At 36.4% G+C, this 26,775-nt stretch overlaps 1 pseudogene; it reads left to right on the forward strand.

Moving 5' to 3' along the window:
- Positions 1-8,044: 8,044 nt before the first annotated feature.
- The window catches only part of LOC118662064, a 66,218-nt pseudogene continuing 47,487 nt past the window's right edge, over positions 8,045-26,775 (forward strand).

A 26,775-nucleotide genomic window follows, 5' to 3' on the forward strand; every position in this document is an offset into this window, starting at 1 on the left:
CTATCTTGAAGACATAGGAATCAAGGTAAAGAGAGGTTATTTGCCTAATGTCACACAGAGAGGAAACCCCACATTTGCTTCAAAACTCCTGCTCTTAGGCATGATGCTCCCTGCCTGTGCATCTTTTGTAGATCATTTCATTTCTTACTTGATCATGCGATGTTCCCCAGTCTGAGATTTCCATTTAGCTTCAGTCAGCTTGACTGTATTCAGAGTGGCTTTCTAATCTGTGAATGAAAAGGTTAGTGAGTTTTCCAAAAGACATATTCCATCTAGAGGGGTGGGTTCAGCTCTTATGTTTCGACATCCTTAATTGATGAAGATTTCAAAGTGTCGTTTCTTTCAACACATGATGGAATCATTAGTCAATATAGATTTAAAACCGCTGTGAAAAGTTAGGCTAAATTGCCTATCACAGTTTGCAGTTTGAAGAAAATCTGAAAAATGAAAACCTTTTAGACCTTCCTGCTGGGGTGACAGAACTGTCAAAGCTGTTATCACCTGATAATGCATCGCTAGGTAAGCTAAGTTTTCCAAAGGCCACTGTATCCTGTGGTGATGATGACTCGTGGTGCACAGCTCATGGGCATCCTTGAGGGAAATCGTCCTAGATCAGAGCAGCGGTTCTCAACCTGTGGGTCGCGACCCTTTCACAGGGCTCACCTAAGACCATCGGAAAACACATATATAATTACATATTGTTTTTGTGATTAATCACTATGCTTTCATTATGTTCCATTTGTAACAATGAAATTGGGGGTCACCACAACGTGGGGAACTGTATTAAAGGGTCGCGGCATTAGGAAGGTTGAGGACCACGGATAGAGAGCAGCACAATTCCCGTGCTTGTCCCTGGAAAAACAGAGGGAGTACACTCTCTCTTGGTCTCATTTCAGAAATATTTCCCCTTGGCTGAACACTGCCCCACAGCCCCTTTCACTAAGAGCAAAATCCAAGAGCTACTTCTCTGACAAATACCTGGTTCTGCCGTCAACCAGGAGGCTCTGGGTCGAGGGGAGGGAAGGAGAACAGGCACACGTGATGTCACTGTGTTCCCAGCACCTGCTTGTTGACTTGGAAGCACAGGCTTGTTTGTCTTTATCGCGGCCCAAACGGTTCTTCAGCTAGTATTTTTCTTGGCTGCCTCATTCTGCTATCTCCTCGCTGCGCAGTGGATGATTGTAACTGGAATTCCGATGGCTCTCATTTTACGTCCAAACAGTTCTAGTTTCCCCTTGCCATATGGTCATCCTGATGTTACCATTTGCCTCAATCATCCTTTTTGTAGCTGCTTGAACATCTTAATTGATCTCATGAGCTATGTTAGGGATGTATAACAGACATCAGTGTAATTCATCTCTCACACACACATGGATGGAGTCTTTCTTCTGATTGGATGTGTTATATATGCACAGATACTTACAATTCTCTAAAACCTAGGTTTCACCTTAGTAATAACATAAGTGAGCATTCAAGTCTACGGCTCACCAGAAGAAACAATGACCTGCCCCCCCTTCTCTGACAGGTATTTTCCATTTCCCTGAAGTGTTTGGTGTACTACAAGGTACAAGCCTTTTCCTCCTGTTTAAACAAAGCAATAAATATACTCAATTTTAAAAGTTTTTTTTTTAATAAACTGTGATTTCTTATTTTAGTAGACACCCATATTGTGTTTCTTTTTCTCATTCATTCATTTTTATTATCAGTAAGACACTCAGAATTATCAAACAATATGTGCTCATGAATTTTTAAGCCTCTGGACACAAGATTTGCATTGGATCTCTTACATTGATCTGTGATTTCATGTCTCCTTTAAAGCCGGCCCTTCATTGAAGTATCCTTCTACTTTCAAAGTAAATTCTCAAAAGCAGATTCCTATAGCTATGTAAACTCACCGGCCACTCCCCTTATAAACCTAGTATACTGAAAGCTAATATTATAGATTGAAAAAATAATAATTGTAAAAATTTTCTGTCTGGTGCTTTTTTAGGTCTTGACAAGTAGGTGTCTATCAAAATCACATTTTTAGGGGAAAGGTTTTTGACAAAAGTTATTTTCTGAATCTAGGAATCGGGCCTGTTTTATGAAGAAAATATCAAGTAAGCCAATTCGATTTTTGATACTATTAGCTCTTCTCCTGTGCCTTCTAATTCTCTATCCTATTTTAACATAGGGATTGCCCCTGTGAGTTTTCAACTTTCTTAAAAAGCATACCACAGATATAGTCAAGATCATGTACTTTATCCAGGTCCATTTACTTTTGAAAATTGACTTATAATTGTGAAATGAGAGTATTTATCCTGAGGCAGAATTTTAAGGAAATTCTGTTGATTATGATGTGGTTTTTTTTGTTTGTTTTTGTTTTTTTGATCAACTGAATAATGATCTGGTCAATTAATATCATGTGCCTGATCTCTTGTTTATAGTGCTTTACAGGGTATCAGACAGATCTTCCTACTCGGCCTAGGGAGAGGATTGATGGGTTTTTTACAATCAGAAGCCTGATCTCTCTGGAAGGATAAAAAAGAACATTGAATGCCCTAAATAAATAATATCAAAATGAATCTGAGGTAGCATGAAGCTCAGAGTTTTTGCTCACATGGTGTTAGTTCATCGGGGAATTTCAGTGAGAAAAAAATCACTCTCAGTAAGAAACAGTCCACAGAAGCCCAGTGGTATACCTGTGAGGTTTTACTCCAGAAATCCAGGGAACCAAAACTTACACCTTTTGCATACCATGTTTTACTTATGCAATTTAACATATTTTATTTATGTTGACTTAATGTGAACAAATAAATACAAACACACTGAAGCATATAATTGGGTGCATGGCTTTGTCAGCTTACTTAACCTCTCTGTACCTCAGTTTCCTAATATGAAATAGGAACATATTTACAAAGAGAAAGAACACCCAGGCCGACATCCAGGCTGTGGTTTCCGCAGAGGGGCACCAGATCAATTATTTTATATTTGGGAACAGACTTGTTTATCTCAAATTCTAATTCTATCACTTACTAATTCTGGATCTATGGGAAGCACAGTGACTTCTCCATTTCCACTTCTTTAAAATGGGGATAATGATATCAACCTGGGAAGGTTTTGATGAGCACTAAAAGGCATAATAAATGTGCACAATGCAGTGTTGGGCAGAGCAGGCTTTACCAGGCATCACTTTCTTTTCTGACATTGATAGTGTATCAAGTTTGAATCTTCCTCAAAATGAATATCAACATAGAGTTAAGATTGAAAATGAAAATAAACAGACATTTACGACATGCCCCGCATTAATGCTATTGCTATGAGCACAATTCTTATAAAAGAGAAACAACTGAATTGAAGGATACAGAACCGACTAAGTGCCAAGAATTAGAACTTCAATAGAAGGAGAGGGTTAAGTGATAAACTTGTGACAGGACAAACATTGGGTCCATGCTGCCTGTCACTACTTGAGCCAATAAAGCAAAGACAGGGTTGAATCATATATGAGTGTTTATTCCAATACTGCCAGCAGTATGAGAGAGCAGCAGGTCATCCACAAAAAAATACGTGCTGCACCCTTCCATAAGCCAGCTGCTTATAATGGTAGGAGTACAAAGGATTACAAGGGAAAATAGGCAAAAGGGCAAATGGTCAGTTTACCGATATGCAAAAGGACTGGGGATCTTCAAAGGGTTTAGTGTTATGCAAAAGGGGCAGGGTCTTGAAAAGGCTTAGTGATATGAGAAAAGGGCAGGGGTCTTCAAAGGGCTGGCATTTTTGGTTTCTGGCTCTGGTTTCTGCAGCAAAGTTGTTAGTCTTTCCAGCTTCAAATGGGGAGGAAGGGCTGCACCATCAGGTGAGCTCCTGAGTGCAGTGGCCAGCCAAGTTAGCATGTGCCTTCTTTAATCCAACAAAACAATCACAGTTAACAGAGCATGATTAATATTTCTCACCATTTTAGCTGGTTCCCCAACATTCTAGTTCTGCCCCTATCAAACTCACAGTAGAAAATTTGAGAAATCAATTTGAAGATGCCAAGGACAAGGGAAGAGAAGAGGGATCTTTCAAATATGCATAGAAAGTCAAAAATAAAGAAAATGTTCGTTTTGGGGTAAGGGAAGTGTTTCATTCTAAACTTAAGTCCTTAAAATGTCTTTTGGAGACTACAAAGATACTTTAGACATGGATCCAGTTTTCAATAGTTTTCAAGCACATAGTTTGAGAGTTGAATTTGAAATTATTCCAAATGGTGAGTTTGTTTTAAAATTTGGATTAACTAAGAGGTAAGTGTTATTAAAGGATGTGACACTGAGCAATAAAGACTGATAAAATGATCACATGAGTCAGGATAGAGACAAAAACTGTGACTTAATGATGTCTTCAAGGAGAATCAGAGGCCTGTAGATGACAAGGACAAAAAAGATGGAGACAGTGATATGACTGGAGGAGGTGATCTTCAGAGAAACTCAAGATTTTAAATAAATACAAAGGAACAATAATTGGGTGGAAGGAGGAGCCATTCCCACAGAGGTGATAATTGAAACTGGGACTAGATGAGATAGCCAAGGGCTAGAATAGAGAAGAGGACTTCAAGGATAAACTCCTTCTGTGGAGGCCAGTGCAGACTATAGAAGTAAAGCCATTTTTATTCTGTGACGTGGATGGTGATGGGCACTGGGTCTGGGATTTACTTGTGGCTGGTGCTCTGGTACAGGTATTTGTTGACGATCAGTTAGATACATACTTATCTGATATCCTTACAACGTCTTACCTTATAAGAAGAGAAAATCTATAAATGTGTCCTAAAATGTTATAGGCTATCATTCAGGTAGTGTTATTTCCTTTTTATAGTTTCAAAATTCATAAGGGCTTACCTTTCATTGAAAGAGCCTTTGTCCTGCTGTAGTGGCTCAGTGGTTGAGTGCAAACATATGGACCAGGAGGTCACAGTTTGATTCCCGGTCAGGGCACATGCCTGGGTTGCAGGCTCAATCCCCAGAGTGGGGCATGCAGGAGGCAGCCAATCAATGATTATCGCTCATCTTTGATGTTTCTATCTCTCTCTCTCCTTCTCCATTCCTTTCTGAAATCAATAAAGATATAAAAAATAAAAATTTTAAACAAGAGCATTTGACTTGGACCCATGTTCTTTTACCAATAAAGAACAGTGTCAGGAAGAAAAGAAAAGAAAAAAGAAAAACAAAAAACAACCTTCTATCTTTCAAAGTTCTTCTAGTTGGTCTAAGAATTAAATTAACATGGGGTAGATTAACAGAAGAAAATAAAATTTAATTTCATATGTATAGGGGCTCCACAGGGATTTTCTGCCATTCTAAACTAAAGAAAATAGGTAGAAGTCTGGGACTCCAAAGGAGAGTCAAGCAATTCACATAGAGATGGAAAACCCGTATTTGGAAAACAAATGTTTGCTATGCCAGGCAGAGACCAGAGGATATAGAGAGGACTTTGATCTCCAAGCCCTGCTGAGTTTCCTTTATTACACTTCGCCCCGTATTGTTAGTAGAAATCTCTGGTGATAAGGTTCTTCCTGGACCAGGTTCTTTATCTATATTCTTTTGGGCAGTTAAGTGGGGAAGTAAAAAGTTCTTTCTGAGCCTTTTGTTCCTTAAAAATAATAAGCCTAGACTGCCTTTATCCCATTGAATGTTCTTGCCTCTTTTGTCAGAGATTAATTGACCATATATACATAGGTTTATTTCTGGGCTTTCTCTTTGGTTCTATGGGTCTGTTTTTATGCAAGTACCATGCTGTTTTGATTATAGTATCATTTGATAACAGGTAGTGTGATACCTTCAACTTTGTTCTTCTTTTTCATGACTGATGTCACTATTTGGGATTTTTTGTGTGTTTCTATACAATTTTTTTGGATTATTTGCTCTATTTTTGTGAAAAATTCCATTAGTATTTTGATAAGAATTTCATTGAATTTATGTATTACTTTTGGTAGTATGAGCATATTAATGATGTTAATTCTTCTTATCCATGAACATGGTATGTACTTCCATTTATTAGTATCTTCTTTGAGTGTTTTTTTCAATGCCTTATAACTTTCTGAGTACAGGTATTTTACCTCCTTGGTTAAATTTACTTCTCAGTATGCTTTTTGATACAATTGTAAATGAGATTGTTTTTTGCCCAGCAAGGTAAACAATCAACAAACTAAAAGAAAACTACAAGAATGAAAGAAGATATTCACTCATGATACATCCAAAAAGGGGTTAATACCCAAAATTTATAAAGAATTCAGGAATATCAATGCTAGAAAAACAAAAAATCCAATTAAAAAGTCGACAGATGATCCAAATAGACACTTCTCCAAATAGGACATACAGATGGACAAGAGACATATGAAAACTTGCTCAACATCACTAATAATCAGAGAGTTTCAAATTTATACCATAAGAATCCCTGGACAGGTAGCTCAATTGGTTAGAATATTGTCTGATATGCCCAGGTTTCTGGTTCAATCCCTAGTAAGAACACATATAAGAGTCAAATAATGGATACATAATTAAGTGGAACAACAAATCAATGTTTATTTTTCTCTTTCACACAAATAAATAATTTAAAAGTAAACTATAATGAGATATCACTTCACACCTGTCAGAATAGCGATAATAAATAAATCAAGAAACAACAAGTGTTGGCAAAGATGTGGATAAAAGGAAACCCTAGTGCATTGTTGGCGGGAAGGCATACTGGTGCAACTGCTATAGAAAACAGTGTAGGGTTTCCTCAAAAAATTAAAATAGAATTGCCTATGACCCAGCAACTAAAATTTTATAATTCTAAAATAAATATTTCCCCCCATCTTTAGTCTAGCTCTTACCAGCCAAAAATGATTTTATATTGGTCCTATTCCCTGTCTGCAAGGAACTTAAAATAAGACTCTGACAGATTCACCTATATTCTTGTGTCTTCCCATCTATAAGGTGAAAAGACCAAGTTGTGTGGAGAGATTTGGTGGTGGAAGAACTATAATGCAAAGATAATGTACTGAAAATAAAAAAAAAGACATCAGGAATTATTCAATGTTAGTCCTGTGCTCCACTAAATGAAAGACGTAGTTTTAGAAGCCAATCACCTTACTCCTGACCAGTATATGATACTGTTAAGCGATATCAGCATACTTTAACTTGGCTCATAACTAAGAAATGAACCTTTTTGTTTCCGAACTGCTGTTTTCATTTGTTCAACAAATATTTGTTCAACTTGATAGCTACAATACTAAGTCATGTGATACAGAATTTTTTTTAAAAGTATAGTTTCTGTCCTCAAAGAGCTTATAGAACAATGATAAAAATGAACTATTATAATATTCTACAGAATATAGTTCTAACAAGATGACACTGGTGTCTTTCAATTGTAAGGTTAACCTATCATAGCCTATAAATGCACCTGATTAGAATTTATTGGAGAGATTCAAGTTTGTGTTGATCATTAAAAGTATGTTTTATTGTGTACCAAACTGTAAAAATTGAACTATTGCAATAGTAGTTTCAAGGATGGTGCCGCAAAAGATATACTAATATTAAGATAAAAGTGAGGATGAAGGGAATTGCCACAGGAAGAATTTGTAAAAGAAAAAACAAACAAACAAACAAACAAACAAACAAACAGGATTTGATTCCACAATTATTAGATCCTCTATTGGAACAGAACATTAAAAATATATGAATAAGAAGAGATTTCTCCAGACAGCTTTTGCCATTCTATGAGTTTCTATACTCCTTCCCAAATGGGCAGTTGAATATTTCCTTATCATAAGCCAAGAGAGGGAGCTTTGTGGAACCCCCAGAAATAACAGAATGTTTCCCCTGTTGTTGGATTATACTTAAAAGAGCAAAAGCAACCTTTGGCAACAGGAGAGAGATAACTATGTTGGAATTTGCTTGGATCCCAGAGTTTATTGGGCAAGAGATGTGTTTATATTTCTGGTGAACTAAATGTGTGCCATAGAGAGAAACTGCTGGGATGGAGTTGTTTTAAGTTCTGCCAAAGAATTTCATGGGCGTCCAAGAGCAGGAGTCTGTGTGAAATGAGCATGAAGAGCATCACGAACAGAGATGCCCCCTGGGAAGCTGGGGAACCTGAAGAATCCATGGATATGCCCATTAGAAAAAAGGATTCACTCTCAGGTCCTCCAGGCTCTGAGATAATGAAGCTAGCTTACGACAGTACCTATCCATCATTAGCCAAATCATCTCTCCTGGTATATCCCTTTATTTCTGCTCCTAGTACCTGCTTAGACCCCAGGTGTCTTAAAAATCAGCTGTAATTCAGAAACAAAGTAAACAGGGAGAGAAAAAGCCAATCACCCACCTTCCCATCCCCTCACCCCCACTGCACTCTTCACTAGATGAAGTTTAATGATAGTTTTATTCCAAGGGAACATAAGAATGGTTTTTAGATAACAGTCTTATAAATGAAATGTAGAAAACAAAACAAGAAAATAGACCTATTTCAATTTTCAACTAGAGGAAAAAGGACAAGATGGCCAAAGTGTACATTTAAAGGAATAATAGAAGATCAAAATAAACAAACAAAAGTCATGGTTTAATGGCATCAGAAACCACGCTTTTTATACTTCATGTTACATTTGGAGATGGTGCCAGCGATTGGTATTAAGGAAGCTTTTAGGATTACTATACAGAGAAATCATGGACTGTGATATCTATCAATACAATGCCTCAATTAGACCCGAAAAGGATGAGTTCCATTTTAGCACTATGTGACAATTCTTTCCAGAAATGTATCATTTCAGTAAGTTTCTTTTGGCCAAGGCACAGATATCTCTCTGTACATAGGTTTGTAATACAGATTTGATCTTTGGAGTTATTTTATTGATATGCATCTTCAAATTGTACCCAACTCTATTAAGTCTAGGCAATTAGCAGAGAGCTTACTATTCTTATTCAGGGCCCATTTTCATAATCGCAGAGGCCTCCAAACGCTCATCAGTGAAGTGGAGCACATACTTCTCCACTTCTGTGAAACTGTGATCCCATGGATAAAAAGCACAGGATACTGCTGCCCCTTAATATATACAAAAATAATAGGACGTGCACACACGCTCGCTCACACCCCAAACATTTCCTATTAGCATGTACATACGTCGTTAGAGCATTCTCAGAGCAGTTGTTAACTTAATTTACAGTGTCTGAATCCCTTTGAAATGTTTAGTAAAAAAATCAATTCCAGATGAAATGTGAAGTCCCAGAATTGATATTATTATCTGTGTGACCTTGGTAAGGTTCCTTAACTTTTCTGAATTTTAAACTTTCTTCAGTAAAATTGGCACAATGAAATAAGAGTTCCCAAATAACAGGGTTCCCTGGAATATAGCAGGGTTTTCATGGATAATAGTATTATTTCTTACATTTTTTTTTTTTAAGTAGAAGGTAGCCCACCAGGCATGGCTCAGTGATTGTGTGTTAACCTATTAATCAGGAGGCCTTGGTTTGATTCCCAGTCAGGGCACATGCCCGGGGTTGTGGGCTTAATTCCCAGTGTGGGGTGTTCAGCCCGCAGACTAATGATTCTCTCTCATCACTGATGTTTCTATCTCTCTCTCCCTCCCCCTTTTTCACTGAAATCAATAAAAATATATTTAAAAATAAATAAAAGTAAAAGGTGAAAATGGAACAAAAATGCATGAACTAGAAAAATAAATCCTTCAATAATTGCCATCTCTTGCCGACATTTCCCCTAGATAGAGATTTCCCCCTAATTTTACGGAGGTTATATTTGTGAAAGCTCTGCTCTGGTTAGACAAAGCAAGTTGTATAGTTTCTCTCTGTATAAAATGTCATAGAGGACACCCTGGCTAGTGGTGTTACAATTGGGTTACAATGGGCATTATCCAAGCCATGAAAACTGAATTCAACACAGACAAATTGTTTCTTTTTCTTATTTTTTCCCCTTTGGAAAACTTTTTTTTTTTTTTCATTTTCACTCACCTTTTAGCTATACTATGCTTTCCAAAAATATGAGTGCAAATGAATTAATCAATATTCTTTCAGTTCATTTGATTAATATTATATGTAAAATGTATTGTTCTGGCAAGCCATACCAAAGTTGCAATGCGAATAAGGAAAAGTAAATTTTTAGGAAGGCCAATAAAATGGAAAATTATAAATACTACAGCATAAAACTTACTACCTCATTCATTTTATTAAGGGATCCCTTTGCTCCAAGTAAAACTCACATCAATAGAAGACAAAATAGAAGTTTTAGAATATTAATCATTAGACAAAATGAATCCTAGCATGAAGTTTAGATGGGGAAATTTGAAACAGCTGTTTTGAATGGGAATGTACTCTTTTTAACTCTCTTGATTTTATTGGGTCATTATTGATTGACAGCCCCTGATGGGCCTGTTATGAATTGCTAAGAAAGCACTAAGTAATGTTTAGCTTTTCAAGGTTTTATACTCACAATATTTGCTCAATCAATGGTTTTGTCTTTTAGCTCAGTGTATGTAAAAAATTACCTTAATTTCAATAACTCATTTGAAATGTTCCTCAAAGATTCTTTAGAAAATAAAGGTAGTGTATCTTAAAATCAGGAATTGGAACTGAAAGATAAAGGGACTTACCTTTCATCTTTACAATCTCTTTAGGCAATTTTTTAAGCACTCTGAGTCTTAGTCTCCTTGTGCATAAAATGAGAAGATTATCTTCTTATGGATTGTTGAGTGAAATATGTGCAATAGTTTTTGCAGTGTCCAATGTGGAGGCTGGCAAATAGTTCTGTTCAATTAAAAGAAAATTATACCATCTAATATAAATAGTTGCCACTTTTACCTAAGGATATTTTTTAGGCCTATACCACTGTACAGAGCTCCAAGAACTTCTTTAAATCAAGGGCAAATCTGATCTCCAGATGCTGAAGGCACTATGTGACATAATGGAAAGAGAACAGGCACCATGCTTCCTCTTACCTTAGATGTGTGATCTTGAGAAATGACTTTCTAACTCTGGTCCCGTTTCCTCGCCTGTGAAAGGAGAACACTATCCCTCTAACACAGCTATTTTCAACCTTCTTCATCTCACGGCACACATAAACTGAGCACTAGAAGTCTGCGGCACACTAAAAATTGTTATATTTTTTGCTGATTTCACACACAAAAATAGGTATAATTTTGATTCATTCACAACCAGAAGGCTATTGTTGTGTTGACTGTTGTCTGTTTTCTTCTTCTTCTTACAATCGAAGGGAAAAGAAGTCAGTGCCCTGGATTAGTAGTCAGGTATTGCATGCTTAAAAAAAAAATTGTCTTTATTATTGAAAGTATTACACATGTTCTCTCCCCCTGCCCCTATCGACTTCCTCCTCCCCATTCCCACCCCCTCCCCAGGCCTTCACTACACTATTGTCTGTGTCCTTGGGTTATGAATATATGTGTATAAGTTCTTTGGTTAATTTCTTCCAGAAATCAAAAACAAAACAAAACTTATTGGAAACAAATTAAAATGAATGATTAACAACCCCAAATCTATGAGACACAGTGAAAGCAGTCCTGAAGGGAAGTCCATAGCCTACCTCAAAAAGAAGAAACATTTGTAAGGTATTGCATGTTTTAAAAACTCTTGCAGCAGAACTTGTATGCATATATGCATAGTTCATGGACACAGACAACAGGGTGGTGAAGGCCTAGGGCAGGGGGCAGGGGTGGGCTATAAGGGGTCAATGGGAGGAAAAAGGGGACATATGTAATACTTTCAACAATGAAAATTAAAACAAAATATTGCAGCATAAATGTTGAAAATCACTGCTCTAACCTAATTGCCATTAGAACAAAGTAACTGAGTGATTAGCATAAAGTGGGTCAATGAGAAAGTGCTTCATAACTGGTAATCATTAACAGAGGGATGCTATACTTTCCTAATACAAAATTCTTATTATGGCACTAACATAAAAATCATAATTTATTTTCTTTTGTTTTCCACATATACTATCTCATTTTATTCATAGACAACTTCAAAAGTTTTCATAAAAGGAATAACCCTTTATTTTATAGATGAGAAATCTGAGGTTCTGAGAGGTTTATGTTTTCTTATATCACACAGCATAAATCAGTGAACTAGACCTTAAATCAGTGAACTCTCCACTGTTGGGCACTTTTTAGGACATTGTATTGCATTTTGATTATAGAATTGATAACTTGCAGGTTTTGGTTCATTAAAGAACTTTAAGGAGCAGCACCCCTACAAAAAAAGAAAGAAAGAAAGAAAAGAGAAAGAAAAATTTCAGAAATCAGCTACTTTCCCTAAAAACTTTGTATCATATTGAGTTTAAAAAACTTTATTAGCTAATTTCAAAATGATATGTCTAAAAAATTATTAAACCTGACTTTGCTTTTATTCAATGAATGGAATGACTTTCAAGATAGTTATAGTACATTTTTCAAACGGTATTTTGTGTGTTTGCAATAGAAACTTGAATGTTCCAGTATTTTTCCACGTCAGGTGAATTTGATATTCAAAAGAATGAGAAGAGTAATGTTTCTGATCAGAGTGAAGCAGAAAGTGAGGAGGATGTGTGAACTTCCTCACACAGACATTTAGCTGGATAATTTCAGCTTGAGTGTCTGTTACTTTATTTTATTTAAAACAAAATTGACTCATTTCTGGAAATTCATGACTTAACTATGTACTTCAATCTTTACCTGAGCAATGAAATTTTCATATACCTACGATCAAATTAGTAAACCAGAATACATGCAAAGCATGCATTTTCATCTACACTATGCTCTTTAATCTCTAATATTTTCTGATCCTTAGAAGTGTCTCCATATTAATGTCATTGTATCTACATAAATAGACAGTTTATTGAATTGTTTGCGTGTATTTAGCCAATGATTTTTCAAATGTGACTCATTTAATAAGTTTTATGAGACAAAGAAATATTTGGGGATCAAAGATATTTGTGAGCTGTTGGGATAAATTACCTAAGTCTCTAAGAAAGAGACAATGTTATTAAAGACTGTCAATTTTGTTTGACTAGGAATCACTCTTTCAAGAAAGCACTTATTCTTTGTAGTTTTTCATGACACATAATTCGGTAGTTCTTGTGTAAACTGGAATTGTGAGGATTTTATTTAATAATTCTCTACCTCATTTTCTGATTTTCTTTGTTGTAAAATAATTGTAAGTGATCCATTCTTCTGAGTTTCCTAGTGTTATCATTGAAAGTCCTACATCCTGGCAAACCCACAGTTTCAGGCACACAGGGCTGATTGCTCACCTTCTTATCCAGGTTGATTCTATTACATAATCTGATGCTGAAATATTAATTAACATGTCTATAAGTTCTTTGATACCTTTTCAATCAAGAGGCAGCATATAAGTCCCCTTCTTGAATAAGAGGTGACCACAGTGCTCCCCGGCATGGCTTCTGAGGAAATAAGAGATAATATGGCCCCCTTCTACCTGCCTCTCTGTCTTGAGACACATGCCTCTGGAGTCCCAAGAGACTATGCAAGGAGCCTGGCTCTCCTGAAGCTCCCATGGTGCAGAAGCCACACAAAACTGCCTTCAGAGCCACATCTATTCCATCTCAACATCCTTGCATTCCAGGCAGGTCAGTATGCCGACCTCGAAGATGACATCAGCCCCAGCCTCTGCTGATTACAAAACCTTCAGCCTCGCTGAGCACAGTCAATTCAACCTCTAGGACTGTGAGAAATACAACTTAATTGTTCTTTTACACACCTATGCTTATTACATAGCATAGATAACTGGAATAATCCCAGAAATACTTCCATTCTGTCACATTAAGAATATATCTTCCAGGTTCAACAGTGCTCATTCAGATAAAAAACAAATATTGAACAAATATTAGTTGAGGGAATATTACTTTATAAACTGCAAGTTTCAAACTCACCCGAAAAAAGTAAATAGCACAATTACAATCAATCAGTATTTAGAGCCTATTATGTTTCTGTATTTATTTCTCATTTATGCATATTAAAATATATGCATATATTACCTTAAAGTGTTGCTTTAGGTTATTTTGTTAACATCACTACAGAGTAAAACAAAAAAAGAGTTTATTTTATTTTATTTTATTTTATTTTTTACAAAGAGGAAGGAGAGGGATAGAGAGTTAGAAACATCGATGAGAGAGAAACATTGATCAGCTGCCCTCTGCACACTCCCCACCAGGGGTGTGCCCGCAACCAAGGCATGTGCCCTTGGCCGGAATCAAACCTGGGACCATTCAGTCTGCAGGCCAACACTCTTTCCACTGAGCCAAACCGGTTAGGGCAAGAGTTTATTATAAAGAGTTATGTAAGAAATAAAGAAAGAAGTGAACAAAGAAGAAAAAGAAATAGGAGGAACAAAGAAAAAAAGGAGGGAAGGAAGGAAGGAAGGAAGGAAGGAAGGAAGGAAGGAAAGAAGGAAGGAAGGAAGGAAGGAAAGAAGGAAGGAAGGAAGGAGACATTGTTCTAGTGAATAGAAGCCAGAAAAGCAATGGTTTTGCAGAAAAGGCTGTACACATGACAGTTGGGGAACAGTATTCCCAGAACACATGAAACATAAACATCGCATCTCTAGCTTGCAGGTCTTCCCTGCATCACCACCTGGGTCATCATTACACTGTATTACATTTAAAAATTATCTCCTAAGCCCTAGCTACTTTGGCTCAGTGGATAGAGCATCAGCCTGTGGACTGCAGAGTCCCAGGTTCGATTCTGGTCAAGGGCACATGCCTGGGTTGCAGGCTCAGTCCCCCGTAGGGGGCTTGCAGGAGGCAGCCAATCAATGATTCTTTCTCATCATCGATGTTTCTATCTCTCTCTCCCTCTCTCTTCCTCTCTGAAATCAGTAAAAATATATTAAAAATAAAATAATTAATTAAATAATCTCCTAAAAGCTCCTGATTCTTGCCTCATCTGTTTCTAATCTATTTGGCATAGTACTCTAAAAATTAAAAATCCACTGCACTGTGTTGATATTGTCCTTCTGCTTCAATTTTTCGTCATTGAAGAGTTCAGATTTCTTACCATAGTTCAAAGCATCTTTCAAAATATGGCTAACTATCTCTCAAGTTTTATCCCCATAATTCCTTTTATGAAAGTTGGGTAATCTTTGAACACCTGTCTTTTACCAATAAATATTCTTAGATAGTGTTAAAAAAGAAGAAGAAGAAGGTACAATTCTATTATTTTAAGTGATTTTTAATAATAAAATTCTGTTTATACATTGAGGTTAATATCTATAATAATAAAAGCATAATATGCTAATTAGACCAGACATCCTTCTGGATGTCCTTCCGGAAGACCTTCCAGATGAAGCCACAGCAGTGGGGGATGAAGCAGAGGCAGCCGCTGTGGCGGGAAGTGGGTGGTAGGTGGGGGCCAAGGTGAGGCAGCCACTGCAGTGGTGGGGGCCAATCCCCTTGCACGAATTTTGTGCACCAGGCCTCTAGTATTATAATAATGTTATAACAGAAATACATATATTATGTTATTTGGAAGATAGATTGCTAAAAATTGTCTACATTTGTCAACCTTTCAGAAATCTTTAATAAATAACCTAAATTAATAATCATCACATACAAAAAAACCCACAAGCAAAAACCTACATTTTCTTTCTAGTTACTTCACACTGTTTGTGTGATTTTAAGAACATTCATTCATTCCTTCAGACAAAACGGATGGGGATTTTATTTTTTAACAGAAAATGAATTATAATACCACAATCTGCTAAATTTTGTCTTCTCATGATATCTGCAAGAATTTTTCTAAAGCATATCCATAAATCTACTGGATTATTTCTTTTTACAAACATGTTCAAAACAAAAAGAATTGATAGTACATTATTTTCATTACTCATCTTTTTACAAGTATAAATCCTAGTCAATAGAGCTTATTTAAATATGGAGATAGCAATATTTTTCATAAAGACATATAATTTTCTGTCATACGGAAAACCTTTTCCAATATTTTTGGGTTTTTTTCAGACACAGTTTTCTACCCCTTTATTTTCCTTTTGCTACCTGACAATTTATCAACTTTGTTTTATAGTTTATTTTATGTTTATTAGCTTATATTTTTATCTTTTAATATTTCCCACACTTTTGTTGTGCATAGCTTTATTTTACTCCTCAGTGCTCTGTCTGTAAGGTCCTCCTTGCCAGTTTTAATGGTCCATAATTTCCAATGGAAAGTCTGCTGCCAGATCCTTCCATTTCTAGTGTTAATGGCTGCTCTTGAGAACCTGCCCTGCCCTCCATCATCTAATTTGAGTCAATGAGGGGGCAGAGAAACAGATGGTTGGCACAGGATGGGATGATTCACTGTTTGAAATCATGGTGAAACATTTTTGAAATTGGTGAGGGAGAGAGAAGCCTGACATTTGACAGAGCCATGTAAATTCCAGACAAAGTTGAGTTTAATTTTGACTGTTATTTTCCAGATGTAGTGATCATATGATTACAATTTTAAGATTATATCAGGAATATACCTTTTCCCGAATGCACTCTAATCATTTTAGTAAAATTAGTTTGTTGTCGTGTCCATGTTAGAACTATTTTTGCAGTTACCTTGTTGTCCTAACTTATGTCTTTGTGCTTTCCATGACTAATTGAATACCCCCTCTAGTTCCACTCATGTGAAGCTTACCTGTTTTGCATAATCTGCCCCCATGTCATGTAACTGATTTCTTCACAAATTATGGCTGCAATGAACCTCAAACTACTTTGTAAGGGAATAAGTAAACTATCTATATTTTAGTTGTATTCCATTTATATTTTAGTGCCACAAATTTATGGCATGAGACTATATAATTAAAAAGTGCTTATCATGGAACTAAATCATTGTGAAAATATACAGAAAATTATAAAACAATAAAATGTAGAATACAAATATTTAGAATATAAAATATCCTTATAATTTGTTTACAAACATTTTTAATTGAAATAAAGTAGAATAAAAGAAATAATAAAAGTCATCATAATGAGTTGATATAGGCCTTGCATTCTAGACAGGAGCAGTATCAACAACATGGGGTCAAAAATTGGATTGGTGGGGCATAAAAGGCTTCAGATATTACAATGCTTTGTAGCTCTCCAAAGGGCCACATTACATAAGCAAGTATATAGAATTCTGTGACATTAAAATGTTGTGAGATGAGGGATTAGAAAAAATATATTTTGAAAGTTCCTACGAGGAATAAAACATATTTTAGAAGTTTGAGAAACACTGTTATAGATAAGTCAGGTCTTTCTTTGTGATGACAAATGATAGTTTTATGGTCAACCTTCCAAGCCATTTCCTTGTATCTACAATTGTAAATGCCTATTATGTAGTTTGTCAACATGATACATTGAACATCAAATAATAGTTACCAAAACTATGAACCTAATTACATAATTTTCTTTGCAATAAGAATATTTTAAAGTTAAATTATAGAAAATGCCATCAATTTAATGATGCAAAAGTCATAAGAAAGGAGTTAATAAGCAGTGTTTGAACATATACATGTGTACAGTATTTCACATATAGGAAGATTTCTGAAAGCCGTTCCACATGGGATTTTCCTGAAGGCATTTCTTAGCACTGAAAGCAGTTGTGAGAGTTGTGCTTTCTATACCTCCTTCATTGCCAATACTAATGTGATAGCAAAATTAATTAATGTAATAGCAAAAATAAACAAAATGAGGAAGAAGAACACTACAAAGGCATCGGATCAGTTCTACAATTGTGTAAACAGAAAGAAAGCATACGTGTGTGCACAGCATTACAAATTAATGCCTTACTATTTCTTGACTATTTTTTATTGTATGCACTACAAATATTTTAATCATAAGCCAATACAATTTGGAGAGTATATAGAAGCAGTTCAAATAGAAGGAAAAGATGATGAAAATTGTTGTTTATTTTGAGTGCTATGGTAAAGTCAGGGTTAAAAATAAATAAACACATTGGGATTTTAGAGAGAGATTATTGGTGACCTTTTAAAAATTCAGTTTTACTAACGTGGTTGGACCATAGCAAGATTATAAGGCCCTGGTCCATAGTATACCAAATTGTGTTGATTTGTTTTAGTAAATTTCTAGAGCATAAAAAATCATGATGCAAGACTTAATTTTGTTTGTTATTAACATGGTACTCCAACCATATGTAGAAAATGTGTGTGTGTGTTGTATGTGCAAAAGAGATATTTTTGAAATTTAAAGAAATTTCATAGAAATGAAGGTCTAATGTAACTTATTCTTTCAATAAATTAGTGTTATACAAAAAAAAAAAAAAAACAGGAAGGATATTTGAGCAAATAATAGGTGGCAAGGAAATTAATTTTAGGATTGCCAGTGCTTGGAATGTCTCCACAAAGTAACAGACAGGTTGAATATAAACTATGCTCTGTCCAATTTGCCTTACACAGCTTTGGAATTTATTGTGCATTTCAAAGCAATAGAAAGCTTTGGGGAATTAGTGACATAGTCAGGGTTAAAAAACTAATTAAATTTACTGCTCAGCCAGCTAAATTAGAGTTCAAGTGAATGTACATATATTTTTGAACAGCATTTCTATCTTATAACATTATATTCTTTGCATTTCTAATTCTTGTTCTCAACTGTGCTATTTTGGGGCATATTATTAGTTCTTAAATTAGGTTAAAAATCAGTGGGAACTACTTTGATCAGACAGCTTTATAAATTTAATTTTTAAAATTTGCACATTATGTTTGTGAATGGTTATCCTGTTGTCTTCCCAAATTATATTAATCATAAGGTATCACAAATTAATTCAAAATACCTGATTAATAGTTAAATAATATTGAAGAAAGTTGTAGTTGTACAGATGTAAAATATGTTGGGGTGGAAAATATAAAAGAGAATTAGAAGGAAATTACATAAGTGAAAACGTCAGCAATAGAGATGTAGAATATCTTTAATGAGATAATTGAATCAAAACAACCCAAACAGCCAATATAAGAATCAATGAACTTGAAGATAAGCCAATACAAATTATTAAAATTTAAAAGCAAGGAGAAAAATAGTTTTAAAAAAGGAAGAAAGAAATTTAAAGGAATAAAGAACATCAGAATAGGATATTCAAGATCTGTGAGACAATATCAAGCAATCTAATATATGTGCAATTAATGGAAATATGCTCAACATCATTAGTCATCAAGAAACTGCAAGTTAAAACCAAATAAGAAACTATTACATACCCAAAAGAATGCCAAAGACAAACAACCAAATAAAACAAAATTCTGAGAATCAAGTAATAGTGAAGAAGTAGAGCAACTGGAAGTCTCATACAATTCAGAGGAAAGAAAAGATGTGCCAAAAGTTCACACGTTTTGGAGAGCTGTTTGCCAATTTCTTATAAAATTAAACCTATCCTTCTCATATAACTTAACAATTCCACTCCTGGGTATTTACTTAACATAAATGAAAACATATGCCATTTTCTATCTTTATTTTACTTTTGTAAAATAAAATAAAATAAAATCTTGTAAATGAAATAAAAACTTGTATATGAATACACAAAGGAGCATTATTCATAACAGTAAAAAAAAACTGCTTAAACTCAAATGTCTATCATGAGGTGAATGATAAAAAATTGTGGTAAACTCATACAATGGAATACAATGTAATTTATTGCAATTCAGGGAAAAGAAAGAGGGAAGTATTGACATACAACACATGGATGAATCTCAGGTCCACTATGCTGACTGAAGTTAGTCAGGTACTAAAGAGTGCATACTGTATGATAACACTGGTGCAAAATTCTAGTTGAAGCAAATCAATTTGGAGACAGAGAGCAGCTCAGTGGTGCAGTGGTCGGCAAACTGCAGCTCGTGAGCCACATGCGGCTCTTTGGCCCCATTGAGTGTGGCTCTTCCACAAAATACCGACTTCTGCACATGGGCGACGAAGTTTCAATTGCACTGTATGTGCACGACCACACGTGGTATTTTGTGGGAGAGCCACACTCAAGGGGCTAAAGAGCCACATGTGGCTCACGAGCCGGAGTTTGCCAACCACTGGTTACGAGATTAGATCAAGATGAGGGGTTCACTAGTTTGAGAAGCAAAGGAACTTTATGGGTTGATAAAGATATTCTATATTAATTGTTGTGATAGTTACATTGTGCAAATCTATTCAGTATGCTTAAAATAGGTGCATTTTTATATGTATACTAGAGGCCCGGTGCACAAAAATTTGTGCACTCGGGAGGGAGGGGGCGTCCCTCAGCCTGGCCTGTGCCCTCTCGCAGTCTGGGACCCCTCGGGAGATAATGACCTGCTGGCTTAGGCCTGCTCCTGGGTGGCAGAGGGCAGGCCCAATCCCTAGGTGCAGCCCCTGGTCAGGCTCAGAGCAGGGCCGATTGGGGAGTTGGGGCGCAGCCCCGTCATGCACAGAGCAGGGCAGATTGGGAGGTTGTGATGCCACCCTCAGTCACGCTCAGGGTAGGGCCAATTGGGGGGTTGGGGCACCATCCCCTGTCACACTCAAGGCAGGGTTGATGCGGAGGTTGCGGCGCCACCCCCTGTCACGCACAGAGCAGGGCCAATCAGGGGGTTGGGGCGCTGCCCCCGTCACACACAGAGCAGGGCCCATCAGGGGGTTGGGGCACCGCCCTCTATCACCCACAGAGCAGGGCCGATCAGGGGGTTGGTGTGCCGCCACTCTCACAGGGCAGGGCCGATGGGGAGGTTATGGCTCTACCCCGTCACACACAGAGCAGGGCCCGTGGGGGAGGGGGGGTTGGGGAGCTCCCCCCTATCAGGCACAGAGCAAGGCTGGTCAGGGGGTTGGGGCCCCGCCCCCTGTCACACATAGAGCTGCAGGGCAATCGGGGGTTTGGGAGCTGCCCCCTGTCACGCTGATCCCGGTGCCGGGAGGCATATTACCCTTTTACTATATAGGGTAGAGGCCTGGTGCATGGGTGGGGCCGGCTGGTTTGCCCTGAAGGGTGTCCTGGATCAGGGTGGGGGTCCCCACTGGGGTGCCTGGCCAGTGGGTGAGGGGCTGAGGGCTGTTTTCAGGCTGGGAGTGACTGAAGCTCCCAACCGCTCCTTTTTTTCTTTTTTTTTTTTATTCTGGGCCAGCTTTACCTTGAGGCTTGGCTCCAGCTCTTAGGCCTCCGGCTGAAAGTAGGTTTCTGGCCTTTGCTTACAATGTTACGAATCTGCTGGCTGAAGTCTGGCGGTATTTGTTACAATGTTTCTTTTTTTAAAAATATATTTTATTGATTTTTTACAGAGAGGAAGGGAGAGAGATAGAAAGCCAATGTTTCTTAAACTGCCAGCTCAGAGGCCTGCAGCCGCAGGCAGGGAATGTTGGTTTCCTCCAACGATCCTCCATCACTGAGGCAAGCAAGCCTCACGTTAGTTTCAAGCTGCCTGGCTGCCGGCTGCCATCTTGGCTGACAGTTAATTTGCATATCTCGCTGATTAGCCAATGAAAAGGGTAGCGGTCGTATGCCAATTACCATGTTTCTCTTTTATTAGTGTAGATTAGAGCTCAATATGGTTGACTTTAAGATTAAACAAATATACTGAAGTGAAGAAAGTCTTTACAAATTGGTAAGACTTAGTATTTCCTGAACAATTTAACAATTGCCCTGATACTTGGTTTTCTAAGTTCTTACCAATTTCATTAATATGAAATGCAATGATGTACAGTGCATATAAGAAGGAGAACAAGCAATGCTGGTTCACTATTCTCATCCACTCTCCCACTAACTTATAGAAATAGTCTAATCATAGAAATTGTGGCTCCTGTACTTTTGTTATGATTTTCTAATATATTTTATGTCATTTATCACAATTCTGTCCCTAGGCCATTAAACCACAGTTATCATTATTAAAAAGAGAGTTTTTGTTTGTTTTGTTGTTGTTTTTAATTCAGGAAACATGGATGTAATCTGTGAATTCAATAAGCTAAATAATAGTCTATAGATTTAGCAAGCATTTGTGTGTGTTTTAAATATATTTTTTTTATTTCAGAGAGGAAGGGAGAGGGAAAGAAAGATAGAAGCATCAATGATGAGAGAGAATCATTGACTAGCTGCCTTCTGCATGCCCCACACTGGAGATCAAGCCCGAAACCCGGGCATGTGCCCTGACCAGGTGTCAAACCATGACCTTCTGGTCATAGGTTGACATTCAACCACTGGGCCATGCCAGCTGGGCTAGCAAGCATTTGTTGAATTAATTTAAATTTTCATAGTCATATTCTAAGAAGACTGAGTCTATTCATTTACTGATTTTAAAATGTTTCATTAAATGTGCTGTATACATTTCATTAAATATCCTGCAGTGTTATAAAAATAAAAAAATACATAATTACACTCTCACTAAACTAACATTTTCCAAAAACTAGGAGAATATTCACAATAGGATAATTTGAATATTGTCTGAGTGGCAGTCTATCATTCTGACTTTTCTATTCTTTTGACTTAGCAAAAACTCATCAATTTGCTGAAGGGAAAAGTCAGGTCAATTTTTTTTGTTATTTATTTGTTTCATGAAAGACAAGCAACATACAGAGTGGAGTTTGCTCCCACTATAAGTCTAATATATATATATATATATGCTAGAGGCCTGGTGCACAACATTCATGCACTCAGGGGGGAGGGGGCTCCCTCAGCACGGCCTACATCCTCTCACAGTCCAGGAGCCCTCGGGGGATGTCCAACTGACAGTGTAGGCCCAATTCCCATCGGACATCCTTAGCGCTGCTGTGGAGGTGGAAGAGGCTCCAGCTACCACCGCTGCGATTGCCAGCCTTGAGCCCGGCTTCTGGCTGAGCGGCTCACCCTGTGGGAGCACACTGATCACCAGAGGACAGCTCTTGCATTGAGCATCTGCCCCCTGGTGGTCAGTGTGTGTCATAGTGACCAGTCGCTCTGCCATTTGGTCAATTTGCATATTAGCTTTTTAATTTATAGGATATATTCCCAAACATACATGTAAAACAGTAAAAAGAAAATCTTGTAGATTATTGCATATATTACCAATTACCTAATTTCTTACAGATCCAAGTAAATCTTGCTTAGTTCCACTCAATCTCAGAACTAGTGGCCTCAGCATGAAAGCTCTTCTCTCTAATCCACTCATATTAGTCAAGTGTAGTCAAGTATAGCTTTCCCAAACCCCCTGGAGGAAATCTGCACACACAAAAATCAGACTTTTGGTTATATCAGGTGCTAATAATCCCAAATTCATAAAGCACAATAATAAAAGGATCCAACATTGTAAAAGATATTCCTTTTACAAATATTTAGTTTTAATCTTCCTACATTTTAACATTTAAAAAATTTGTTTTGCCACATTTTAGAAAACAAAAAATCAAAGTTTCAGTATGTGAATGTTAAAACCTGTGAGTTCTCAGATGAGCCCAAGTTTACCAGCAGGACTCACCCAGGAAGGCCAGCTGAACATCTAGTGTACTTTCCCTCGCTGTGGTCAGTGAATCAGCAAGTGTTACAGGAGTTCAGGGTGAAATGCCAGGTGCTATTTCAACAATCCTTCTTTCACAATATCTAGGGTGGGGGCATTCAGTTAGACTCTGATAAGGTTACTGGAACTTACTTCCTAGGGTGGTCAAGTTAACATGCTCTACCCTCATGCTCTCTGAATGTAGAAGGTAGTCACAGAGACCTGCTTCCCTTTTTTGGGCAAAAGGTTACTCAACCACAAGCTGCTTCTTAAACTCTGTCTGGAAAATATTATTCACTGAAATTATGCCTAAATAGCATAAAGTTTAATTTTGTAATTAACCAAACATCTGCCATTGCAAGCCTCTCTTAAGGCCATCTACGTGGAAGAACTTTTACTTGTAGAACTTTGCATAGAGAGTGGTGATTTTTGTTAATAAGTGACTGTGAGAAGGAAATGGTATGGCTTTTAAATTATGACTACAAATAGATCACCAACTTTCTTCTGCCTTTGATAACTGACCCAACTCAAAACCAATGAATTTCCTAAAGAAAATCCCCTGTGTATTTTAGCAAACCGATTTTTTTACCTTTTCATAAAATGTTTAGTTCTGTTTTATTAAAAAAAAAAGGTCCATCTGAACATGGATGTTGTTGCTGCAAAGAATTATCTATCTGTGTTTTTACTATGTATGAGTAATAGCAAGATTTCCTTGAAAACTTAGAAATAATTACTAAAGAAACAACAATTAGTATTTATTAGTTATGAAATTTATTCTTCTTTTAAGATTTTGAGGATTTCTTTATTGCTGCATTGACCATCCATAGGTATTTAAAACACATGCAAATGCAGGGACATCAATGAATCAGTTACTTAGAAAGGATAAAACACTATCACTTTGGCATGCCTTGAGTTACATTTGCATTGGGTTTGGATTTTTAATGACCATTAAGTCAAATATTTGGGTCTGGTACCATCCAAACTGCTTTGAACCAGAAGGCCAGACTAGACCTTAAAGGCAATTATCAACTTTTGTGGCTTTATTTTTGGATGTACATGAAAAAGCATCAGAAAAAAAAAATAGAATTAAAAAATTAAATTATACAGCTATATCTTTATAATTCTAATATTAGAATTATATCTCAAAAAGATGAAGCCACATAAATGGGAAGTTGAGTTGTATAACTCAGCTTATACAACTTTTGCCACACCTTATGTTAAGTGTTGATACTACATAGTCCATAGGAAGGAAGGAAAGAAGGGATGAAGAGAGATGAGGGAAGAAAGAAGGAAAACTGGAAAGAAGAAGGAAGGAAGGAAGGAAGGAAGGAAGGAAGGAAGGAAGGAAGGAAGGAAGGAAGGGAGGGAGGGAGGGAGGGAGGGAGGGAGGGAGGGAGGGAGGGAGGGAGGGAGGAAGGAAACATTGTTCTATTGAATAGATTTCAGAAAAGTAATGGTAATCTATATCTATTAACTAGTTACTAGGCTTTTTCAAGGAGACCTTGGTCCAACTGGTATTAATGTTTTAATTAATATTTAAATCGATGCTTTTATTGTTAAGCAGGAGAATTTGTCCTAGATTACCTATATCACCTTCAACTTAATATTGTAATACCACCTGTATAGATCCTTTACTCCAGTGATGCAAATGGACAGAAAATGCAGTTATAAGCCCTGAAAAAGTTGGTATGTATGGGTTAGCTATTTTGCTATGAGATCAGTCTAGCTCTGCCACCTGCATTCCAAATGATTGGTCCCGGGAGAGTGGTGATGTCATTATGCCATCACCATCACATCTCTGGGTTGTTGTATTGAGTGAGCCAAATGTGGCCCTATGTTGGTCTGGTTTCTATTCTTCTGGCTTAAATCCACACACTTTAGAAATGGTAGTCGTTTTTAAATGGTAATGCCTTACTTATAATTTTCTTAATTATCAGTTACTCTCTGGGAATGCTACCTAGATATTGATTAAAAATTATGTGATTTGATCTTAAATAGAAGATTATGCCTTATCGTTTTAAAGTAATTGTCATAGGTAACTTTCCACTTGTAACTTCTTCACTATGCAACTTATATGTGAGCTTTATTTATATAGTCAATGTGTTGCCAAAACATAATTGCCAAGAAAAGGCAAAGGGAGAAAAGAAAGAGTAATTATTTCTAAATTTTAAATTATTTTAACTAATAAAAGAAAAAGAAAAACCAATTTTTAATTCTAGTTTCTGGGTACAATGAGTATTCCACAAACCTCACTGAAGATGATTACAGGAAAGAGACCATCAACATTAGTACAACTACTGAATGTGTTATAATTTTTAATTATACACCCATATTTATATTTATTAGAATATAGCTGTTGATGAAAATAATAAATGCATTTTAATGCCATGTTTTTAATTTAAAAAAAATTTGGGTGTAGCCCTGACTGGTTTGGCTCAGTGGATAGACCGTCGGCCTATGGACTGAAGGGTCCCAGGTTCGATTCCTGTCAAGGGCATGGACCTTGGTTGTGGGCGCATCCCCATTAGGGGATGTGCAGGAGACAGCTGATCGATGTTTCTCTCTCATTGATGTTTCTAACGCTCTATACCACTCCCTTCCTCTCTGTAAAAAGTCAATAATATATATTTTAAAAATTTTTGGTGTAAATATATTTGCTTTTTTGAAGTACATTTATAATGGTACATCCTATGTGTGAAACTTAACAAATAAATTAGTAAATAAAGATGTTATGAACTTGAGCTAGGCTCCCAAACTCTTTACCTTTGAAGACTTCTAGAGGGTTATCTTAAAAAACAAATGACAAAACAACATGAGATAATCCCACACAGTACTAGAATTAAAACACAGCATACATTAAAATTAAAAGAAGTTATTCAGTATATTAAAAGTACTTATTTAAAACTTCCATAACAAAAAATAAAGCAGCAACATAATAGTGATGAAGAAATTTCTTTCTGTCATTGGTTATCTGAATAGACTGTTTTGAAAAGAAAAAATCTTCTCTAAATCCCTTGCTTCTATCAGGGTCAATCCTTAGTAAAAAAATAAAATAAAATGAACAAGCTACTAATCCATTATTACTTTAGGTCTTTAAGAAGATCCTCAAATAGAGAATCTTATAAGAAAGCAAAAGATATTGCCACACTTTTAAAATACTTCTTATTTTGTTACTACATTGTCAAATTATCCAGATTAAACAAATTCCTCTCAAATTTTTAGCTATATTTTAAAAATATTATGAAGTCACAAGTATGAGAAAGAGTAAAGAAACATCCATTTGCACTGGAATTAATAAAACATTGAAAGAAAACAAAGATAAAGAATTACAAAATGAAAATTAAATTACTTTTAAAAATATTTCTTTTGA

This window comes from Myotis myotis, unplaced genomic scaffold (assembly GCF_014108235.1).
Source record: "Myotis myotis isolate mMyoMyo1 unplaced genomic scaffold, mMyoMyo1.p scaffold_m19_p_8, whole genome shotgun sequence".
Classification (NCBI taxonomy): domain Eukaryota; kingdom Metazoa; phylum Chordata; class Mammalia; order Chiroptera; family Vespertilionidae; genus Myotis; species Myotis myotis.